Here is a 21,290-nt window from a genome sequence, read left to right on the forward strand (position 1 = left end):
AACACCAAGAGGGCGCTGCGTCGCGCCGCGCCAAAAGGGCACTGCGCGCGCCGCGCCGAGAGGGCGCCGCGGCGATAGCCCTCTCGGTGCAGCGTATGCACCCTTTTGGCGCATTACCCTCTCGGCGCATTGCCTTCTCTGCGCAGCGCACGGGCCCGATCCGCGCAGCGCAGCGCCCTCTCGGCGCAGCGCAACACGGCAACCTCTCAGCACGGCGTGGCGCCTTCTCAGTGCATCGTGGCGCCCTCTCGGCGTGGTGCACTCCCGGTGCAGAGCACGCACGCAACCTCTCGGCGCAGCGCGCGTGCCCTGCTTCGAGGGGGCGCTGGAGCGAGAGTGTGCGCAGAGGGCACGCCAAGATGGCGCGCGAGCCGAGATAGCGCCTCACCGAGAGGGCACCGCGCCGAGAAGGTGCGCGCTGCGCCGAGAGGGCATGCACGCTGCGCCGAGAGGGTGGACCGAGGCTGTGCTGTGCCAAGAGGGCGCCGCGCTGAGATGGCACCGCGCTGACAGAGCGCTGCCTCGCACTGAGAGGTCGCTGCGTCGCGCAGAGAGAGCGCTGCGAGGACGCCGAGAGTTTGCCACGGCGAGAGGGCGCGGCGCTGCGCCGTGCCGAGAAGGCGCCGCGCAGAGAGGTGCCGCAACGCGCCGATGGGGTGCCTTGCCGCACCGAGAGGGCGTTGCATATAGAGTGCGCCGCGGCGAGAGGGTGCCACTCCGAAAGGGCGTCGTGCCAAGAGGGCATTGCGCTGCACCGTGCTGCGCCCTGCTGCGCCATGCTGTGCCATGCTGCGCCAAGAGGGCACGCACACTGCACGCGCTGTGCGCGCTGCACGCGCTGCGCGCGCTGCACCGTGATGGCCGGAGAGAGCGCTGCGCTGCACCGAGAGCGTGCAGCGCCGACAGGGCATGCGCACTACGCCCAGACGGTGCGCACGCACGCTGCACCATGAAGGCACCCCGCCGAGAGGGCGCCGCGCCACACCGAGAAGGCGGCATGCAGCGCCGAGAGGGAGCATTTCCCTCTCGGCGCAGCGCATGGGCCCTATCGGCGCAGCGCGTTCGCCCTCTCGGCGCGGCGCAACACGGCGCCCTCGCGAGCGGGCACCACGCTGCGTCGAGTGGTGTCCGAGCTGAGAGGACGCAGCGCTGAGAGGGCGCCCTGCAGTTGCGTGGTCGGCAGCGCGCTACGGATGCGCCCTCTGCGGTGCGCTTGCCCGTCTTGAGAGCGTCATTAGCCAGGCTACCCGGGATGCGTTGGCAGGGGCTGCTAGCAGGCAGCCAGCTGGTAGTGCATGGAGGTTGTTGCTATGGCAGCCAAAACATTCAGGGAGTTGCAGAGAGTTCCCAAAAAGTAGGAAAAAAAAACACGCTTAAACTTTTTAAAATCAATTTGAAAGTTAAAATTGATGTAAAAAAGAAAGAAAAGGACTAAAACTAAGCTAACTCTAGTGGAGAGGTGGCAAACATTCATCGCCTGCGTCCTCTCCGGCCCTTGATTATGGTTACATTGCCGTCAAAACGTCGCAAATACTCCATTAAGGCGGGATTTACTTGCCAAAATTTAAGTGGACCTTATTGTACAGGAGCTCTATTTTTCGCAGTTTCTGTCCGATCGCGCAACTGCAGCGTGCCGCTGACCGCGCAACCGTGGAGCGCTGCCGACCGCACATCTCGGTGCGGCGTGTCGCCTTTTCTGTGCGGCGCCCTCTCGGCGGGATGCCCTCCCGGCGCAGAGCGCGTGCCCTGTCGTCGCTGCGCCCTCTCGTGGCAGCAACGCCCTCTCGGCGCAGCGCACGCTCGGCTCGCCATCACGGCGCAGCACGCGCAGCGCGTGCGTCCTCTTGGCGCAGCACGGCGCAGCACAGCGCAGCGCAACGCCCTGTCGGTGCGGCGTCCTCTCGCCGGTTGCGGAAGTCTCTCGGCTCGGCACCCTGTCGGTGTGGCACCTTCTCGGCGCGGCGCAGCGCAGCGCGGCAAACTCTCGGCGCGGCGTAGCGCAGTGCCCTCTCGGCGCGGCCACTTCTCGGCGTCCTCGCGGTTGTTCTCTTGGCGGGACGCAGCACCCTGTCGGTGCGGCACCTTCTCGGCGCGGCGCAGCGCGGCAAACTCTCGGCGCGGCGTAGCGCAGCGCCGTCTCGGTGCGGCGCCCTCTCGGAGCGGCCCACCCTCTCGGTGTAGTGTGCGTGTCCTCTCTGCGTAGTGCGCGTGCAATCTCGGGCAGCGCACACCCTCTCGGTGCACCCTTTCAGCGTGATGCCTTCCCGGCGCAGTGTCCTCTCAGCAATTATTCCAAAAGTCGGGATTAACTTGTCAAAATTTAAGTGGACATTAGTGCACAGGAGGTTTATTTTTCGCCATTTTTGTCCGATCGTGCAGCGCACCGCTGACCGCGCAACCGTAGCGCGCCTACGACTGCGAAACAGCAGGGCGCCCTCTCGGCGCGGCGGCTTCTTGGTGTGGCGCGGCGCCCTCTCGACGGGTTGCCCTCCCGGCGCAGCGCACACGCGCAAACCGTCTGGGCGCAGCGCCCTCTGCTCGCAGCGCCCTCTCGGTTCAGCGTACCTTCGGCCTGCCGTCACCACGCAGCATGCGCAGCCCGAGCAGTACGCGCAGCGCGTGGAACGCGCGCGCCCTCTTGGTGCAGCATGGCGCAGCACGGCTTAGCACGGCGCAGCACAACGCAGCGCGACTCCCTCGTGGCGTCCTCTCAGCTTACATAGCCGTCCAATTTAGCAAATATTCCAAAAGTCGGGATTTACTTGCCAAAATTTGAGTGGACCTTAGTGCGCAGGAGCTTAATTTTTCGCCATTTTTGTCAGATCGCGCAACTGCAGTGCGCGCCACCCTGGAGGTGCTGGAGGTGCCGGCTGACATTCTCAGCATGCGCACGTACCACATCAACGCTATGAGCTTGTCGCCCGAAGAGCTGGTGCGGGACCTTCGCAAGCACGTGCCCGAACTGGAGGTCTCGTACAACGTGGACCCCGTCCGGCAGGCCATCGCCGACTCCTGGCCGATGGAAGTTGACGACTCCAACGCCAAACGTGACTGGGTGTGGGAGCACGACTACGACCTGCCCGACCGAGTGCAGACTATGCTCAACTTCCTCAGCGGCGAAACGCGCATGGCCCACGCCCGCTCGGCGCCTGAGCCGAGCTAAGCTACCGCAGCTTTTTTGTACATAGTGTATAAGTAGGTCATTTTTTAAAAAAAATATTGATAATATGTTGTAATTGTGTCTTCCGGATGTGAGTGGACGCTGGTGCGACTTGCTGCCTTTGCTCTCCGGTCATTTTGTTATGCTATTTTATGTCTGTACGGCGACCTTGAGTGCCTTGAAAGGCGCCTTATAAATAAAATGTATAATAATAATAATAATAATAATAATAATAATAATAATAATAATAATAATAATAGGTTATTGATATTATTGTTATAATAATAATAATAATAATAATAATAGGTTATTGATATTATTGTTATTATTATTATTATTATTATTATTATTATTATTATTATTATTATTATTATTATTATTATTATTATTATTATTATTATTATTATTATTATTATTATTATGCTTCTGCGCACTGCGGTTGCGTGGTCGGACGGATATACCGACAAATCATCCTCTCTCGCCTGGATGTAAGCACCAATTTTGGAATATATTCTACTTGCGTCAGCGACAGTGAGCGCCCGGAGCGCCTCGGTTGCGCGATCGGACTAAATTAAGCTACCAGCGCACTCAGGTTCACTTAAATTTTGGAAAGTACATCAGTACTTTAAAAATATTTTCTAAATTTCAGCAACGCCTCTGTCACTATAATGCGACCAGCGCGCTGCAGTGGCACGGTCGGCAGCACGTGCGTGGTCGGCAGCACGCTGCAGTTGCGCGATCGGACAAAAATGGCGCGGTCGGACGGAGATGTGCGGAGAAGGCACTGCGCCTACAGCGCACGCGCGCGCTGCAAGCGCCGCGCCACGAGTGCTGCGCCATGCTGCGCCTCGAGTGCTGCGCCGAAAGGGAACACCAAGAGGGCGCTGCGTCGCGCCGCGCCAAAAGGGCACTGCGCGCGCCGCGCCGAGAGGGCGCCGCGGCGATAGCCCTCTCGGTGCAGCGTATGCACCCTTTTGGCGCATTACCCTCTCGGCGCATTGCCTTCTCTGCGCAGCGCACGGGCCCGATCCGCGCAGCGCAGCGCCCTCTCGGCGCAGCGCAACACGGCAACCTCTCAGCACCGCGTGGCGCCTTCTCAGTGCATCGTGGCGCCCTCTCGGCGTGGTGCACTCCCGGTGCAGAGCACGCACGCAACCTCTCGGCGCAGCGCGCGTGCCCTGCTTCGAGGGGGCGCTGGAGCGAGAGTGTGCGCAGAGGGCACGCCAAGATGGCGCGCGAGCCGAGATAGCGCCTCACCGAGAGGGCACCGCGCCGAGAAGGTGCGCGCTGCGCCGAGAGGGCATGCACGCTGCGCCGAGAGGGTGGACCGAGGCTGTGCTGTGCCAAGAGGGCGCCGCGCTGAGATGGCACCGCGCTGACAGAGCGCTGCCTCGCACTGAGAGGTCGCTGCGTCGCGCAGAGAGAGCGCTGCGAGGACGCCGAGAGTTTGCCGCGGCGAGAGGGCGCGGCGCTGCGCCGTGCCGAGAAGGCGCCGCGCAGAGAGGTGCCGCAACGCGCCGATGGGGTGCCTTGCCGCACCGAGAGGGCGTTGCATATAGAGTGCGCCGCGGCGAGAGGGTGCCACTCCGAAAGGGCGTCGTGCCAAGAGGGCATTGCGCTGCACCGTGCTGCGCCCTGCTGCGCCATGCTGTGCCATGCTGCGCCAAGAGGGCACGCACACTGCACGCGCTGTGCGCGCTGCACGCGCTGCGCGCGCTGCACCGTGATGGCCGGAGAGAGCGCTGCGCTGCACCGAGAGCGTGCAGCGCCGACAGGGCATGCGCACTACGCCCAGACGGTGCGCACGCACGCTGCACCATGAAGGCACCCCGCCGAGAGGGCGCCGCGCCACACCGAGAAGGCGGCATGCAGCGCCGAGAGGGAGCATTTCCCTCTCGGCGCAGCGCATGGGCCCTATCGGCGCAGCGCGTTCGCCCTCTCGGCGCGGCGCAACACGGCGCCCTCGCGAGCGGGCACCACGCTGCGTCGAGTGGTGTCCGAGCTGAGAGGACGCAGCGCTGAGAGGGCGCCCTGCAGTTGCGTGGTCGGCAGCGCGCTACGGATGCGCCCTCTGCGGTGCGCTTGCCCGTCTTGAGAGCGTCATTAGCCAGGCTACCCGGGATGCGTTGGCAGGGGCTGCTAGCAGGCAGCCAGCTGGTAGTGCATGGAGGTTGTTGCTATGGCAGCCAAAACATTCAGGGAGTTGCAGAGAGTTCCCAAAAAGTAGGAAAAAAAACCACGCTTAAACTTTTTAAAATCAATTTGAAAGTTAAAATTGATGTAAAAAAGAAAGAAAAGGACTAAAACTAAGCTAACTCTAGTGGAGAGGTGGCAAACATTCATCGCCTGCGTCCTCTCCGGCCCTTGATTATGGTTACATTGCCGTCAAAACGTCGCAAATACTCCATTAAGGCGGGATTTACTTGCCAAAATTTAAGTGGACCTTATTGTACAGGAGCTCTATTTTTCGCAGTTTCTGTCCGATCGCGCAACTGCAGCGTGCCGCTGACCGCGCAACCGTGGAGCGCTGCCGACCGCACATCTCGGTGCGGCGTGTCGCCTTTTCTGTGCGGCGCCCTCTCGGCGGGATGCCCTCCCGGCGCAGAGCGCGTGCCCTGTCGTCGCTGCGCCCTCTCGGGGCAGCAACGCCCTCTCGGCGCAGCGCACGCTCGGCTCGCCATCACGGCGCAGCACGCGCAGCGCGCGCGTCCTCTTGGCGCAGCACGGCGCAGCACAGCGCAGCGCGACGCCCTGTCGGTGCGGCGTCCTCTCGCCGGTTGCGGAAGTCTCTCGGCTCGGCACCCTGTCGGTGTGGCACCTTCTCGGCGCGGCGCAGCGCGGCAAACTCTCGGCGCGGCGTAGCGCAGTGCCCTCTCGGCGCGGCCACTTCTCGGCGTCCTCGCGGTTGTTCTCTTGGCGGGACGCAACACCCTGTCGGTGCGGCACCTTCTCGGCGCGGCGCAGCGCGGCAAACTCTCGGCGCGGCGTAGCGCAGCGCCGTCTCGGTGCGGCGCCCTCTCGGCGCGGCCCACCCTCTCGGTGTAGTGTGCGTGTCCTCTCTGCGTAATGCGCGTGCACTCTCGGGCAGCGCGCACCCTCTCGGTGCACCCTTTCAGCGTGGTGCCTTCCCGGCGCAGTGTCCTCTCAGCAATTATTCCAAAAGTCGGGATTAACTTGTCAAAATTTAAGTGGACATTAGTGCACAGGAGGTTTATTTTTCGCCATTTTTGTCCGATCGTGCAGCGCACCGCTGACCGCGCAACCGTAGCGCGCCGACGACTGCGAAACAGCAGGGCGCCCTCTCGGCGCGGCGGCTTCTTGGTGTGTTGCGGCGCCCTCTCGGCGGGTTGCCCTCCCGGCGCAGCGCACACGCGCAAACCGTCTGGGCGCAGCGCCCTCTGCTCGCAGCGCCCTCTCGGTTCAGCGTCCCTTCGGCCTGCCGTCACCGCGCAGCATGCGCAGCCCGAGCAGTACGCGCAGCGCGTGGAACGCGCGCGCCCTCTTGGTGCAGCATGGCGCAGCACGGCTTAGCACGGCGCAGCACAGCGCAGCGCGACTCCCTCGTGGCGTCCTCTCAGCTTACATAGCCGTCCAATTTAGCAAATATTCCAAAAGTCGGGATTTACTTGTCAAAATTTGAGTGGACCTTAGTGCGCAGGAGCTTAATTTTTCGCCATTTTTGTCAGATCGCGCAACTGCAGTGCGCGCCACCCTGGAGGTGCTGGAGGTGCCGGCTGACATTCTCAGCATGCGCACGTACCACATCAACGCTATGAGCTTGTCGCCCGAAGAGCTGGTGCGGGACCTTCGCAAGCACGTGCCCGAACTGGAGGTCTCGTACAACGTGGACCCCGTCCGGCAGGCCATCGCCGACTCCTGGCCGATGGAAGTTGACGACTCCAACGCCAAACGTGACTGGGTGTGGGAGCACGACTACGACCTGCCCGACCGAGTGCAGACTATGCTCAACTTCCTCAGCGGCGAAACGCGCATGGCCCACGCCCGCTCGGCGCCTGAGCCGAGCTAAGCTACCGCAGCTTTTTTGTACATAGTGTATAAGTAGGTCATTTTTAAAAAAAAATATTGATAATATGTTGTAATTGTGTCTTCCGGATGTGAGTGGACGCTGGTGCGACTTGCTGCCTTTGCTCTCCGGTCATTTTGTTATGCTATTTTATGTCTGTACGGCGACCTTGAGTGCCTTGAAAGGCGCCTTATAAATAAAATGTATAATAATAATAATAATAATAATAATAATAATAATAATAATAATAATAATAATAATAATAATAATAATAACAATAACAATAATATCAATAACCTATTATTATTATATAATATATAATATAAAATTATATAATAATAACAATAACAATAATATCAATAACCTATTATTATTATTATTATTATTATTATTATTATTATTATTATTATTATTATTATTATTATTATTATTATTATTATTATTATTATTATTATTATGCTTCTGCGCACTGCGGTTGCGTGGTCGGACGGATATACCGACAAATCATCCTCTCCCGCCTGGATGTAAGCACCAATTTTGGAATATATTCTGCTTGCGTCAGCGACAGTGAGCGCCCGGAGCGCCTCGGTTGCGCGATCGGACTAAATTAAGCTACCAGCGCACTCAGGTTCACTTAAATTTTGGAAAGTACATCAGTACTTTAAAAATATTTTCTAAATTTCAGCAACGCCTCTGTCACTATAATGCGACCAGCGCGCTGCAGTGGCACGGTCGGCAGCACGTGCGTGGTCGGCAGCACGCTGCAGTTGCGCGATCGGACAAAAATGGCGCGGTCGGACGGAGATGTGCGGAGAAGGCACTGCGCCTACAGCGCACGCGCGCGCTGCAAGCGCCGCGCCACGAGTGCTGCGCCATGCTGCGCCTCGAGTGCTGCGCCGAAAGGGAACACCAAGAGGGCGCTGCGTCGCGCCGCGCCAAAAGGGCACTGCGCGCGCCGCGCCGAGAGGGCGCCGCGGCGATAGCCCTCTCGGTGCAGCGTATGCACCCTTTTGGCGCATTACCCTCTCGGCGCATTGCCTTCTCTGCGCAGCGCACGGGCCCGATCCGCGCAGCGCAGCGCCCTCTCGGCGCAGCGCAACACGGCAACCTCTCAGCACGGCGTGGCGCCTTCTCAGTGCATCGTGGCGCCCTCTCGGCGTGGTGCACTCCCGGTGCAGAGCACGCACGCAACCTCTCGGCGCAGCGCGCGTGCCCTGCTTCGAGGGGGCGCTGGAGCGAGAGTGTGCGCAGAGGGCACGCCAAGATGGCGCGCGAGCCGAGATAGCGCCTCACCGAGAGGGCACCGCGCCGAGAAGGTGCGCGCTGCGCCGAGAGGGCATGCACGCTGCGCCGAGAGGGTGGACCGAGGCTGTGCTGTGCCAAGAGGGCGCCGCGCTGAGATGGCACCGCGCTGACAGAGCGCTGCCTCGCACTGAGAGGTCGCTGCGTCGCGCAGAGAGAGCGCTGCGAGGACGCCGAGAGTTTGCCACGGCGAGAGGGCGCGGCGCTGCGCCGTGCCGAGAAGGCGCCGCGCAGAGAGGTGCCGCAACGCGCCGATGGGGTGCCTTGCCGCACCGAGAGGGCGTTGCATATAGAGTGCGCCGCGGCGAGAGGGTGCCACTCCGAAAGGGCGTCGTGCCAAGAGGGCATTGCGCTGCACCGTGCTGCGCCCTGCTGCGCCATGCTGTGCCATGCTGCGCCAAGAGGGCACGCACACTGCACGCGCTGTGCGCGCTGCACGCGCTGCGCGCGCTGCACCGTGATGGCCGGAGAGAGCGCTGCGCTGCACCGAGAGCGTGCAGCGCCGACAGGGCATGCGCACTACGCCCAGACGGTGCGCACGCACGCTGCACCATGAAGGCACCCCGCCGAGAGGGCGCCGCGCCACACCGAGAAGGCGGCATGCAGCGCCGAGAGGGAGCATTTCCCTCTCGGCGCAGCGCATGGGCCCTATCGGCGCAGCGCGTTCGCCCTCTCGGCGCGGCGCAACACGGCGCCCTCGCGAGCGGGCACCACGCTGCGTCGAGTGGTATCCGAGCTGAGAGGACGCAGCGCTGAGAGGGCGCCCTGCAGTTGCGTGGTCGGCAGCGCGCTACGGATGCGCCCTCTGCGGTGCGCTTGCCCGTCTTGAGAGCGTCATTAGCCAGGCTACCCGGGATGCGTTGGCAGGGGCTGCTAGCAGGCAGTCAGCTGGTAGTGCATGGAGGTTGTTGCTATGGCAGCCAAAAGATTCAGGGAGTTGCAGAGAGTTCCCAAAAAGTAGGAAAAAAAAACACGCTTAAACTTTTTAAAATCAATTTGAAAGTTAAAATTGATGTAAAAAAGAAAGAAAAGGACTAAAACTAAGCTAACTCTAGTGGAGAGGTGGCAAACATTCATCGCCTGCGTCCTCTCCGGCCCTTGATTATGGTTACATTGCCGTCAAAACGTCGCAAATACTCCATTAAGGCGGGATTTACTTGCCAAAATTTGAGTGGACCTTATTGTACAGGAGCTCTATTTTTCGCAGTTTCTGTCCGATCGCGCAACTGCAGCGTGCCGCTGACCGCGCAACCGTGGAGCGCTGCCGACCGCACCTCTCGGTGCGGCGTGTCGCCTTTTCTGTGCGGCGCCCTCTCGGCGGGATGCCCTCCCGGCGCAGAGCGCGTGCCCTGTCGTCGCTGCGCCCTCTCGGGGCAGCAACGCCCTCTCGGCGCAGCGCACGCTCGGCTCGCCATCACGGCGCAGCACGCGCAGCGCGCGCCCTCTTGGCGCAGCACGGCGCAGCACAGCGCAGCGCAACGCCCTGTCGGTGCGGCGTCCTCTCGCCGGTTGCGGAAGTCTCTCGGCTCGGCACCCTGTCGGTGTGGCACCTTCTCGGCGCGGCGCAGCGCAGCGCGGCAAACTCTCGGCGCGGCGTAGCGCAGTGCCCTCTCGGCGCGGCTACTTCTCGGCGTCCTCGCGGTTGTTCTCTTGGCGGGACGCAGCACCCTGTCGGTGCGGCACCTTCTCGGCGCGGCGCAGCGCGGCAAACTCTCGGCGCGGCGTAGCGCAGCGCCGTCTCGGTGCGGCGCCCTCTCGGCGCGGCCCACCCTCTCGGTGTAGTGTGCGTGTCCTCTCTGCGTCGTGCGCGTGCACTCTCGGGCAGCGCGCACCCTCTCGGTGCACCCTTTCAGCGTGATGCCTTCCCGGCGCAGTGTCCTCTCAGCAATTATTCCAAAAGTCGGGATTAACTTGTCAAAATTTAAGTGGACATTAGTGCACAGGAGGTTTATTTTTCGCCATTTTTGTCCGATCGTGCAGCGCACCGCTGACCGCGCAACCGTAGCGCGCCTACGACTGCGAAACAGCAGGGCGCCCTCTCGGCGCGGCGGCTTCTTGGTGTGGCGCGGCGCCCTCTCGACGGGTTGCCCTCCCGGCGCAGCGCACACGCGCAAACCGTCTGGGCGCAGCGCCCTCTGCTCGCAGCGCCCTCTCGGTTCAGCGTACCTTCGGCCTGCCGTCACCGCGCAGCATGCGCAGCCCGAGCAGTACGCGCAGCGCGTGGAACGCGCGCGCCCTCAGCATGGCGCAGCACGGCTTAGCACGGCGCAGCACAACGCAGCGCGACTCCCTCGTGGCGTCCTCTCAGCTTACATAGCCGTCCAATTTAGCAAATATTCCAAAAGTCGGGATTTACTTGCAAAAATTTGAGTGGACCTTAGTGCGCAGGAGCTTAATTTTTCGCCATTTTCTTCAGATCGCGCAACTGCAGTGCGCGCCACCCTGGAGGTGCTGGAGGTGCCGGCTGACATTCTCAGCATGCGCACGTACCACATCAACGCTATGAGCTTGTCGCCCGAAGAGCTGGTGCGGGACCTTCGCAAGCACGTGCCCGAACTGGAGGTCTCGTACAACGTGGACCCCGTCCGGCAGGCCATCGCCGACTCCTGGCCGATGGAAGTTGACGACTCCAACGCCAAACGTGACTGGGTGTGGGAGCACGACTACGACCTGCCCGACCGAGTGCAGACTATGCTCAACTTCCTCAGCGGCGAAACGCGCATGGCCCACGCCCGCTCGGCGCCTGAGCCGAGCTAAGCTACCGCAGCTTTTTTGTACATAGTGTATAAGTAGGTCATTTTTTAAAAAAAATATTGATAATATGTTGTAATTGTGTCTTCCGGATGTGAGTGGACGCTGGTGCGACTTGCTGCCTTTGCTCTCCGGTCATTTTGTTATGCTATTTTATGTCTGTACGGCGACCTTGAGTGCCTTGAAAGGCGCCTTATAAATAAAATGTATAATAATAATAATAATAATAATAATAATAATAATAATAATAATAATAATAATAATAATAATAATAATAATAATAATAATAATAATAATAACAATAACAATAATATCAATAACCTATTATTATTATATAATATATATAATATAAAATTATATAATAATAACAATAACAATAATATCAATAACCTATTATTATTATTATTATTATTATTATTATTATTATTATTATTATTATTATTATTATTATTATTATTATTATTATTATTATGCTTCTGCGCACTGCGGTTGCGTGGTCGGACGGATATACCGACAAATCATCCTCTCTCGCCTGGATGTAAGCACCAATTTTGGAATATATTCTACTTGCGTCAGCGACAGTGAGCGCCCGGAGCGCCTCGGTTGCGCGATCGGACTAAATTAAGCTACCAGCGCACTCAGGTTCACTTAAATTTTGGAAAGTACATCAGTACTTTAAAAATATTTTCTAAATTTCAGCAACGCCTCTGTCACTATAATGCGACCAGCGCGCTCCAGTGGCACGGTCGGCAGCACGTGCGTGGTCGGCAGCACGCTGCAGTTGCGCGATCGGACAAAAATGGCGCGGTCGGACGGAGATGTGCGGAGAAGGCACTGCGCCTACAGCGCACGCGCGCGCTGCAAGCGCCGCGCCACGAGTGCTGCGCCATGCTGCGCCTCGAGTGCTGCGCCGAAAGTGAACACCAAGAGGGCGCTGCGTCGCGCCGCGCCAAAAGGGCACTGCGCGCGCCGCGCCGAGAGGGCGCCGCGGCGATAGCCCTCTCGGTGCAGCGTATGCACCCTTTTGGCGCATTACCCTCTCGGCGCATTGCCTTCTCTGCGCAGCGCACGGGCCCGATCCGCGCAGCGCAGCGCCCTCTCGGCGCAGCGCAACACGGCAACCTCTCAGCACGGCGTGGCGCCTTCTCAGTGCATCGTGGCGCCCTCTCGGCGTGGTGCACTCCCGGTGCAGAGCACGCACGCAACCTCTCGGCGCAGCGCGCGTGCCCTGCTTCGAGGGGGCGCTGGAGCGAGAGTGTGCGCAGAGGGCACGCCAAGATGGCGCGCGAGCCGAGATAGCGCCTCACCGAGAGGGCACCGCGCCGAGAAGGTGCGCGCTGCGCCGAGAGGGCATGCACGCTGCGCCGAGAGGGTGGACCGAGGCTGTGCTGTGCCAAGAGGGCGCCGCGCTGAGATGGCACCGCGCTGACAGAGCGCTGCCTCGCACTGAGAGGTCGCTGCGTCGCGCAGAGAGAGCGCTGCGAGGACGCCGAGAGTTTGCCACGGCGAGAGGGCGCGGCGCTGCGCCGTGCCGAGAAGGCGCCGCGCAGAGAGGTGCCGCAACGCGCCGATGGGGTGCCTTGCCGCACCGAGAGGGCGTTGCATATAGAGTGCGCCGCGGCGAGAGGGTGCCACTCCGAAAGGGCGTCGTGCCAAGAGGGCATTGCGCTGCACCGTGCTGCGCCCTGCTGCGCCATGCTGTGCCATGCTGCGCCAAGAGGGCACGCACACTGCACGCGCTGTGCGCGCTGCACGCGCTGCGCGCGCTGCACCGTGATGGCCGGAGAGAGCGCTGCGCTGCACCGAGAGCGTGCAGCGCCGACAGGGCATGCGCACTACGCCCAGACGGTGCGCACGCACGCTGCACCATGAAGGCACCCCGCCGAGAGGGCGCCGCGCCACACCGAGAAGGCGGCATGCAGCGCCGAGAGGGAGCATTTCCCTCTCGGCGCAGCGCATGGGCCCTATCGGCGCAGCGCGTTCGCCCTCTCGGCGCGGCGCAACACGGCGCCCTCGCGAGCGGGCACCACGCTGCGTCGAGTGGTGTCCGAGCTGAGAGGACGCAGCGCTGAGAGGGCGCCCTGCAGTTGCGTGGTCGGCAGCGCGCTACGGATGCGCCCTCTGCGGTGCGCTTGCCCGTCTTGAGAGCGTCATTAGCCAGGCTACCCGGGATGCGTTGGCAGGGGCTGCTAGCAGGCAGCCAGCTGGTAGTGCATGGAGGTTGTTGCTATGGCAGCCAAAAGATTCAGGGAGTTGCAGAGAGTTCCCAAAAAGTAGGAAAAAAAAACACGCTTAAACTTTTTAAAATCAATTTGAAAGTTAAAATTGATGTAAAAAAGAAAGAAAAGGACTAAAACTAAGCTAACTCTAGTGGAGAGGTGGCAAACATTCATCGCCTGCGTCCTCTCCGGCCCTTGATTATGGTTACATTGCCGTCAAAACGTCGCAAATACTCCATTAAGGCGGGATTTACTTGCCAAAATTTGAGTGGACCTTATTGTACAGGAGCTCTATTTTTCGCAGTTTCTGTCCGATCGCGCAACTGCAGCGTGCCGCTGACCGCGCAACCGTGGAGCGCTGCCGACCGCACCTCTCGGTGCGGCGTGTCGCCTTTTCTGTGCGGCGCCCTCTCGGCGGGATGCCCTCCCGGCGCAGAGCGCGTGCCCTGTCGTCGCTGCGCCCTCTCGGGGCAGCAACGCCCTCTCGGCGCAGCGCACGCTCGGCTCGCCATCACGGCGCAGCACGCGCAGCGCGCGCCCTCTTGGCGCAGCACGGCGCAGCACAGCGCAGCGCAACGCCCTGTCGGTGCGGCGTCCTCTCGCCGGTTGTGGAAGTCTCTCGGCTCGGCACCCTGTCGGTGTGGCACCTTCTCGGCGCGGCGCAGCGCAGCGCGGCAAACTCTCGGCGCGGCGTAGCGCAGTGCCCTCTCGGCGCGGCCACTTCTCGGCGTCCTCGCGGTTGTTCTCTTGGCGGGACGCAGCACCCTGTCGGTGCGGCACCTTCTCGGCGCGGCGCAGCGCGGCAAACTCTCGGCGCGGCGTAGCGCAGCGCCGTCTCGGTGCGGCGCCCTCTCGGCGCGGCCCACCCTCTCGGTGTAGTGTGCGTGTCCTCTCTGCGTCGTGCGCGTGCACTCTCGGGCAGCGCGCACCCTCTCGGTGCACCCTTTCAGCGTGATGCCTTCCCGGCGCAGTGTCCTCTCAGCAATTATTCCAAAAGTCGGGATTAACTTGTCAAAATTTAAGTGGACATTAGTGCACAGGAGGTTTATTTTTCGCCATTTTTGTCCGATCGTGCAGCGCACCGCTGACCGCGCAACCGTAGCGCGCCTACGACTGCGAAACAGCAGGGCGCCCTCTCGGCGCGGCGGCTTCTTGGTGTGGCGCGGCGCCCTCTCGACGGGTTGCCCTCCCGGCGCAGCGCACACGCGCAAACCGTCTGGGCGCAGCGCCCTCTGCTCGCAGCGCCCTCTCGGTTCAGCGTACCTTCGGCCTGCCGTCACCACGCAGCATGCGCAGCCCGAGCAGTACGCGCAGCGCGTGGAACGCGCGCGCCCTCTTGGTGCAGCATGGCGCAGCACGGCTTAGCACGGCGCAGCACAACGCAGCGCGACTCCCTCGTGGCGTCCTCTCAGCTTACATAGCCGTCCAATTTAGCAAATATTCCAAAAGTCGGGATTTACTTGCCAAAATTTGAGTGGACCTTAGTGCGCAGGAGCTTAATTTTTCGCCATTTTTGTCAGATCGCGCAACTGCAGTGCGCGCCACCCTGGGGGTGCTGGAGGTGCCGGCTGACATTCTCAGCATGCGCACGTACCACATCAACGCTATGAGCTTGTCGCCCGAAGAGCTGGTGCGGGACCTTCGCAAGCACGTGCCCGAACTGGAGGTCTCGTACAACGTGGACCCCGTCCGGCAGGCCATCGCCGACTCCTGGCCGATGGAAGTTGACGACTCCAACGCCAAACGTGACTGGGTGTGGGAGCACGACTACGACCTGCCCGACCGAGTGCAGACTATGCTCAACTTCCTCAGCGGCGAAACGCGCATGGCCCACGCCCGCTCGGCGCCTGAGCCGAGCTAAGCTACCGCAGCTTTTTTGTACATAGTGTATAAGTAGGTCATTTTTTAAAAAAAATATTGATAATATGTTGTAATTGTGTCTTCCGGATGTGAGTGGACGCTGGTGCGACTTGCTGCCTTTGCTCTCCGGTCATTTTGTTATGCTATTTTATGTCTGTACGGCGACCTTGAGTGCCTTGAAAGGCGCCTTATAAATAAAATGTATAATAATAATAATAATAATAATAATAATAATAATAATAATAATAATAATAATAATAATAATAATAATAATAATAATAATAATAATAATAATAACAATAACAATAATATCAATAACCTATTATTATTATATAATATATAATATAAAATTATATAATAATAACAATAACAATAATATCAATAACCTATTATTATTATTATTATTATTATTATTATTATTATTATTATTATTATTATTATTATTATTATTATTATTATTATTATGCTTCTGCGCACTGCGGTTGCGTGGTCGGACGGATATACCGACAAATCATCCTCTCTCGCCTGGATGTAAGCACCAATTTTGGAATATATTCTACTTGCGTCAGCGACAGTGAGCGCCCGGAGCGCCTCGGTTGCGCGATCGGACTAAATTAAGCTACCAGCGCACTCAGGTTCACTTAAATTTTGGAAAGTACATCAGTACTTTAAAAATATTTTCTAAATTTCAGCAACGCCTCTGTCACTATAATGCGACCAGCGCGCTGCAGTGGCACGGTCGGCAGCACGTGCGTGGTCGGCAGCACGCTGCAGTTGCGCGATCGGACAAAAATGGCGCGGTCGGACGGAGATGTGCGGAGAAGGCACTGCGCCTACAGCGCACGCGCGCGCTGCAAGCGCCGCGCCACGAGTGCTGCGCCATGCTGCGCCTCGAGTGCTGCGCCGAAAGGGAACACCAAGAGGGCGCTGCGTCGCGCCGCGCCAAAAGGGCACTGCGCGCGCCGCGCCGAGAGGGCGCCGCGGCGATAGCCCTCTCGGTGCAGCGTATGCACCCTTTTGGCGCATTACCCTCTCGGCGCATTGCCTTCTCTGCGCAGCGCACGGGCCCGATCCGCGCAGCGCAGCGCCCTCTCGGCGCAGCGCAACACGGCAACCTCTCAGCACGGCGTGGCGCCTTCTCAGTGCATCGTGGCGCCCTCTCGGCGTGGTGCACTCCCGGTGCAGAGCACGCACGCAACCTCTCGGCGCAGCGCGCGTGCCCTGCTTCGAGGGGGCGCTGGAGCGAGAGTGTGCGCAGAGGGCACGCCAAGATGGCGCGCGAGCCGAGATAGCGCCTCACCGAGAGGGCACCGCGCCGAGAAGGTGCGCGCTGCGCCGAGAGGGCATGCACGCTGCGCCGAGAGGGTGGACCGAGGCTGTGCTGTGCCAAGAGGGCGCCGCGCTGAGATGGCACCGCGCTGACAGAGCGCTGCCTCGCACTGAGAGGTCGCTGCGTCGCGCAGAGAGAGCGCTGCGAGGACGCCGAGAGTTTGCCGCGGCGAGAGGGCGCGGCGCTGCGCCGTGCCGAGAAGGCGCCGCGCAGAGAGGTGCCGCAACGCGCCGATGGGGTGCCTTGCCGCACCGAGAGGGCGTTGCATATAGAGTGCGCCGCGGCGAGAGGGTGCCACTCCGAAAGGGCGTCGTGCCAAGAGGGCATTGCGCTGCACCGTGCTGCGCCCTGCTGCGCCATGCTGTGCCATGCTGCGCTAAGAGGGCACGCACACTGCACGCGCTGTGCGCGCTGCACGCGCTGCGCGCGCTGCACCGTGATGGCCGGAGAGAGCGCTGCGCTGCACCGAGAGCGTGCAGCGCCGACAGGGCATGCGCACCACGCCCAGACGGTGCGCACGCACGCTGCACCATGAAGGCACCCCGCCGAGAGGGCGCCGCGCCACACCGAGAAGGCGGCATGCAGCGCCGAGAGGGAGCATTTCCCTCTCGGCGCAGCGCATGGGCCCTATCGGCGCAGCGCGTTCGCCCTCTCGGCGCGGCGCAACACGGCGCCCTCGCGAGCGGGCACCACGCTGCGTCGAGTGGTGTCCGAGCTGAGAGGACGCAGCGCTGAGAGGGCGCCCTGCAGTTGCGTGGTCGGCAGCGCGCTACGGATGCGCCCTCTGCGGTGCGCTTGCCCGTCTTGAGAGCGTCATTAGCCAGGCTACCCGGGATGCGTTGGCAGGGGCTGCTAGCAGGCAGCCAGCTGGTAGTGCATGGAGGTTGTTGCTATGGCAGCCAAAACATTCAGGGAGTTGCAGAGAGTTCCCAAAAAGTAGGAAAAAAAACCACGCTTAAACTTTTTAAAATCAATTTGAAAGTTAAAATTGATGTAAAAAAGAAAGAAAAGGACTAAAACTAAGCTAACTCTAGTGGAGAGGTGGCAAACATTCATCGCCTGCGTCCTCTCCGGCCCTTGATTATGGTTACATTGCCGTCAAAACGTCGCAAATACTCCATTAAGGCGGGATTTACTTGCCAAAATTTAAGTGGACCTTATTGTACAGGAGCTCTATTTTTCGCAGTTTCTGTCCGATCGCGCAACTGCAGCGTGCCGCTGACCGCGCAACCGTGGAGCGCTGCCGACCGCACATCTCGGTGCGGCGTGTCGCCTTTTCTGTGCGGCGCCCTCTCGGCGGGATGCCCTCCCGGCGCAGAGCGCGTGCCCTGTCGTCGCTGCGCCCTCTCGGGGCAGCAACGCCCTCTCGGCGCAGCGCACGCTCGGCTCGCCATCACGGCGCAGCACGCGCAGCGCGCGCGTCCTCTTGGCGCAGCACGGCGCAGCACAGCGCAGCGCGACGCCCTGTCGGTGCGGCGTCCTCTCGCCGGTTGCGGAAGTCTCTCGGCTCGGCACCCTGTCGGTGTGGCACCTTCTCGGCGCGGCGCAGCGCGGCAAACTCTCGGCGCGGCGTAGCGCAGTGCCCTCTCGGCGCGGCCACTTCTCGGCGTCCTCGCGGTTGTTCTCTTGGCGGGACGCAGCACCCTGTCGGTGCGGCACCTTCTCGGCGCGGCGCAGCGCGGCAAACTCTCGGCGCGGCGTAGCGCAGCGCCGTCTCGGTGCGGCGCCCTCTCGGCGCGGCCCACCCTCTCGGTGTAGTGTGCGTGTCCTCTCTGCGTAATGCGCGTGCACTCTCGGGCAGCGCGCACCCTCTCGGTGCACCCTTTCAGCGTGGTGCCTTCCCGGCGCAGTGTCCTCTCAGCAATTATTCCAAAAGTCGGGATTAACTTGTCAAAATTTAAGTGGACATTAGTGCACAGGAGGTTTATTTTTCGCCATTTTTGTCCGATCGTGCAGCGCACCGCTGACCGCGCAACCGTAGCGCGCCGACGACTGCGAAACAGCAGGGCGCCCTCTCGGCGCGGCGGCTTCTTGGTGTGTTGCGGCGCCCTCTCGGCGGGTTGCCCTCCCGGCGCAGCGCACACGCGCAAACCGTCTGGGCGCAGCGCCCTCTGCTCGCAGCGCCCTCTCGGTTCAGCGTCCCTTCGGCCTGCCGTCACCGCGCAGCATGCGCAGCCCGAGCAGTACGCGCAGCGCGTGGAACGCGCGCGCCCTCTTGGTGCAGCATGGCGCAGCACGGCTTAGCACGGCGCAGCACAGCGCAGCGCGACTCCCTGGTGGCGTCCTCTCAGCTTACATAGCCGTCCAATTTAGCAAATATTCCAAAAGTCGGGATTTACTTGTCAAAATTTGAGTGGACCTTAGTGCGCAGGAGCTTAATTTTTCGCCATTTTTGTCAGATCGCGCAACTGCAGTGCGCGCCACCCTGGAGGTGCTGGAGGTGCCGGCTGACATTCTCAGCATGCGCACGTACCACATCAACGCTATGAGCTTGTCGCCCGAAGAGCTGGTGCGGGACCTTCGCAAGCACGTGCCCGAACTGGAGGTCTCGTACAACGTGGACCCCGTCCGGCAGGCCATCGCCGACTCCTGGCCGATGGAAGTTGACGACTCCAACGCCAAACGTGACTGGGTGTGGGAGCACGACTACGACCTGCCCGACCGAGTGCAGACTATGCTCAACTTCCTCAGCGGCGAAACGCGCATGGCCCACGCCCGCTCGGCGCCTGAGCCGAGCTAAGCTACCGCAGCTTTTTTGTACATAGTGTATAAGTAGGTCATTTTTTTAAAAAAATATTGATAATATGTTGTAATTGTGTCTTCCGGATGTGAGTGGACGCTGGTGCGACTTGCTGCCTTTGCTCTCCGGTCATTTTGTTATGCTATTTTATGTCTGTACGGCGACCTTGAGTGCCTTGAAAGGCGCCTTATAAATAAAATGTATAATAATAATAATAATAATAATAATAATAATAATAATAATAATAATAATAATAATAATAATAATAATAATAATAATAATAATAATAATAATAATAACAATAACAATAATATCAATAACCTATTATTATTATATAATATATAATATAAAATTATATAATAATAACAATAACAATAATATCAATAACCTATTATTATTATTATTATTATTATTATTATTATTATTATTATTATTATTATTATTATTATTATTATTATTATTATTATTATTATTATGCTTCTGCGCACTGCGGTTGCGTGGTCGGACGGATATACCGACAAATCATCCTCTCCCGCCTGGATGTAAGCACCAATTTTGGAATATATTCTACTTGCGTCAGCGACAGTGAGCGCCCGGAGCGCCTCGGTTGCGCGATCGGACTAAATTAAGCTACCAGCGCACTCAGGTTCACTTAAATTTTGGAAAGTACATCAGTACTTTAAAAATATTTTCTAAATTTCAGCAACGCCTCTGTCACTATAATGCGACCAGCGCGCTGCAGTGGCACGGTCGGCAGCACGTGCGTGGTCGGCAGCACGCTGCAGTTGCGCGATCGGACAAAAATGGCGCGGTCGGACGGAGATGTGCGGAGAAGGCACTGCGCCTACAGCGCACGCGCGCGCTGCAAGCGCCGCGCCACGAGTGCTGCGCCATGCTGCGCCTCGAGTGCTGCGCCGAAAGGGAACACCAAGAGGGCGCTGCGTCGCGCCGCGCCAAAAGGGCACTGCGCGCGCCGCGCCGAGAGGGCGCCGCGGCGATAGCCCTCTCGGTGCAGCGTATGCACCCTTTTGGCGCATTACCCTCTCGGCGCATTGCCTTCTCTGCGCAGCGCACGGGCCCGATCCGCGCAGCGCAGCGCCCTCTCGGCGCAGCGCAACACGGCAACCTCTCAGCACCGCGTGGCGCCTTCTCAGTGCATCGTGGCGCCCTCTCGGCGTGGTGCACTCCCGGTGCAGAGCACGCACGCAACCTCTCGGCGCAGCGCGCGTGCCCTGCTTCGAGGGGGCGCTGGAGCGAGAGTGTGCGCAGAGGGCACGCCAAGATGGCGCGCGAGCCGAGATAGCGCCTCACCGAGAGGGCACCGCGCCGAGAAGGTGCGCGCTGCGCCGAGAGGGCATGCACGCTGCGCCGAGAGGGTGGACCGAGGCTGTGCTGTGCCAAGAGGGCGCCGCGCTGAGATGGCACCGCGCTGACAGAGCGCTGCCTCGCACTGAGAGGTCGCTGCGTCGCGCAGAGAGAGCGCTGCGAGGACGCCGAGAGTTTGCCGCGGCGAGAGGGCGCGGCGCTGCGCCGTGCCGAGAAGGCGCCGCGCAGAGAGGTGCCGCAACGCGCCGATGGGGTGCCTTGCCGCACCGAGAGGGCGTTGCATATAGAGTGCGCCGCGGCGAGAGGGTGCCACTCCGAAAGGGCGTCGTGCCAAGAGGGCATTGCGCTGCACCGTGCTGCGCCCTGCTGCGCCATGCTGTGCCATGCTGCGCCAAGAGGGCACGCACACTGCACGCGCTGTGCGCGCTGCACGCGCTGCGCGCGCTGCACCGTGATGGCCGGAGAGAGCGCTGCGCTGCACCGAGAGCGTGCAGCGCCGACAGGGCATGCGCACTACGCCCAGACGGTGCGCACGCACGCTGCACCATGAAGGCACCCCGCCGAGAGGGCGCCGCGCC

At 60.1% G+C, this 21,290-nt stretch overlaps 3 pseudogenes; all 3 read left to right on the top strand.

Moving 5' to 3' along the window:
• The first annotated feature begins 433 nt into the window (after positions 1-433).
• On the top strand, positions 434-3,172 carry LOC148385588 (L-threonine 3-dehydrogenase, mitochondrial pseudogene; annotated as a pseudogene).
• A 5,350-nt stretch (positions 3,173-8,522) lies between these two features.
• Positions 8,523-11,252, top strand: LOC148385589 (L-threonine 3-dehydrogenase, mitochondrial pseudogene; annotated as a pseudogene).
• Positions 11,253-12,589: 1,337 nt separating this feature from the next.
• LOC148385590 (L-threonine 3-dehydrogenase, mitochondrial pseudogene) lies at positions 12,590-15,530 on the top strand (annotated as a pseudogene).
• Positions 15,531-21,290: the final 5,760 nt, after the last annotated feature.

Source organism: Syngnathus floridae, chromosome 16 (genome assembly GCF_059516105.1).
Source record: "Syngnathus floridae isolate MCC-2025c chromosome 16, RoL_Sflo_1.0, whole genome shotgun sequence".
NCBI lineage: Eukaryota > Metazoa > Chordata > Actinopteri > Syngnathiformes > Syngnathidae > Syngnathus > Syngnathus floridae.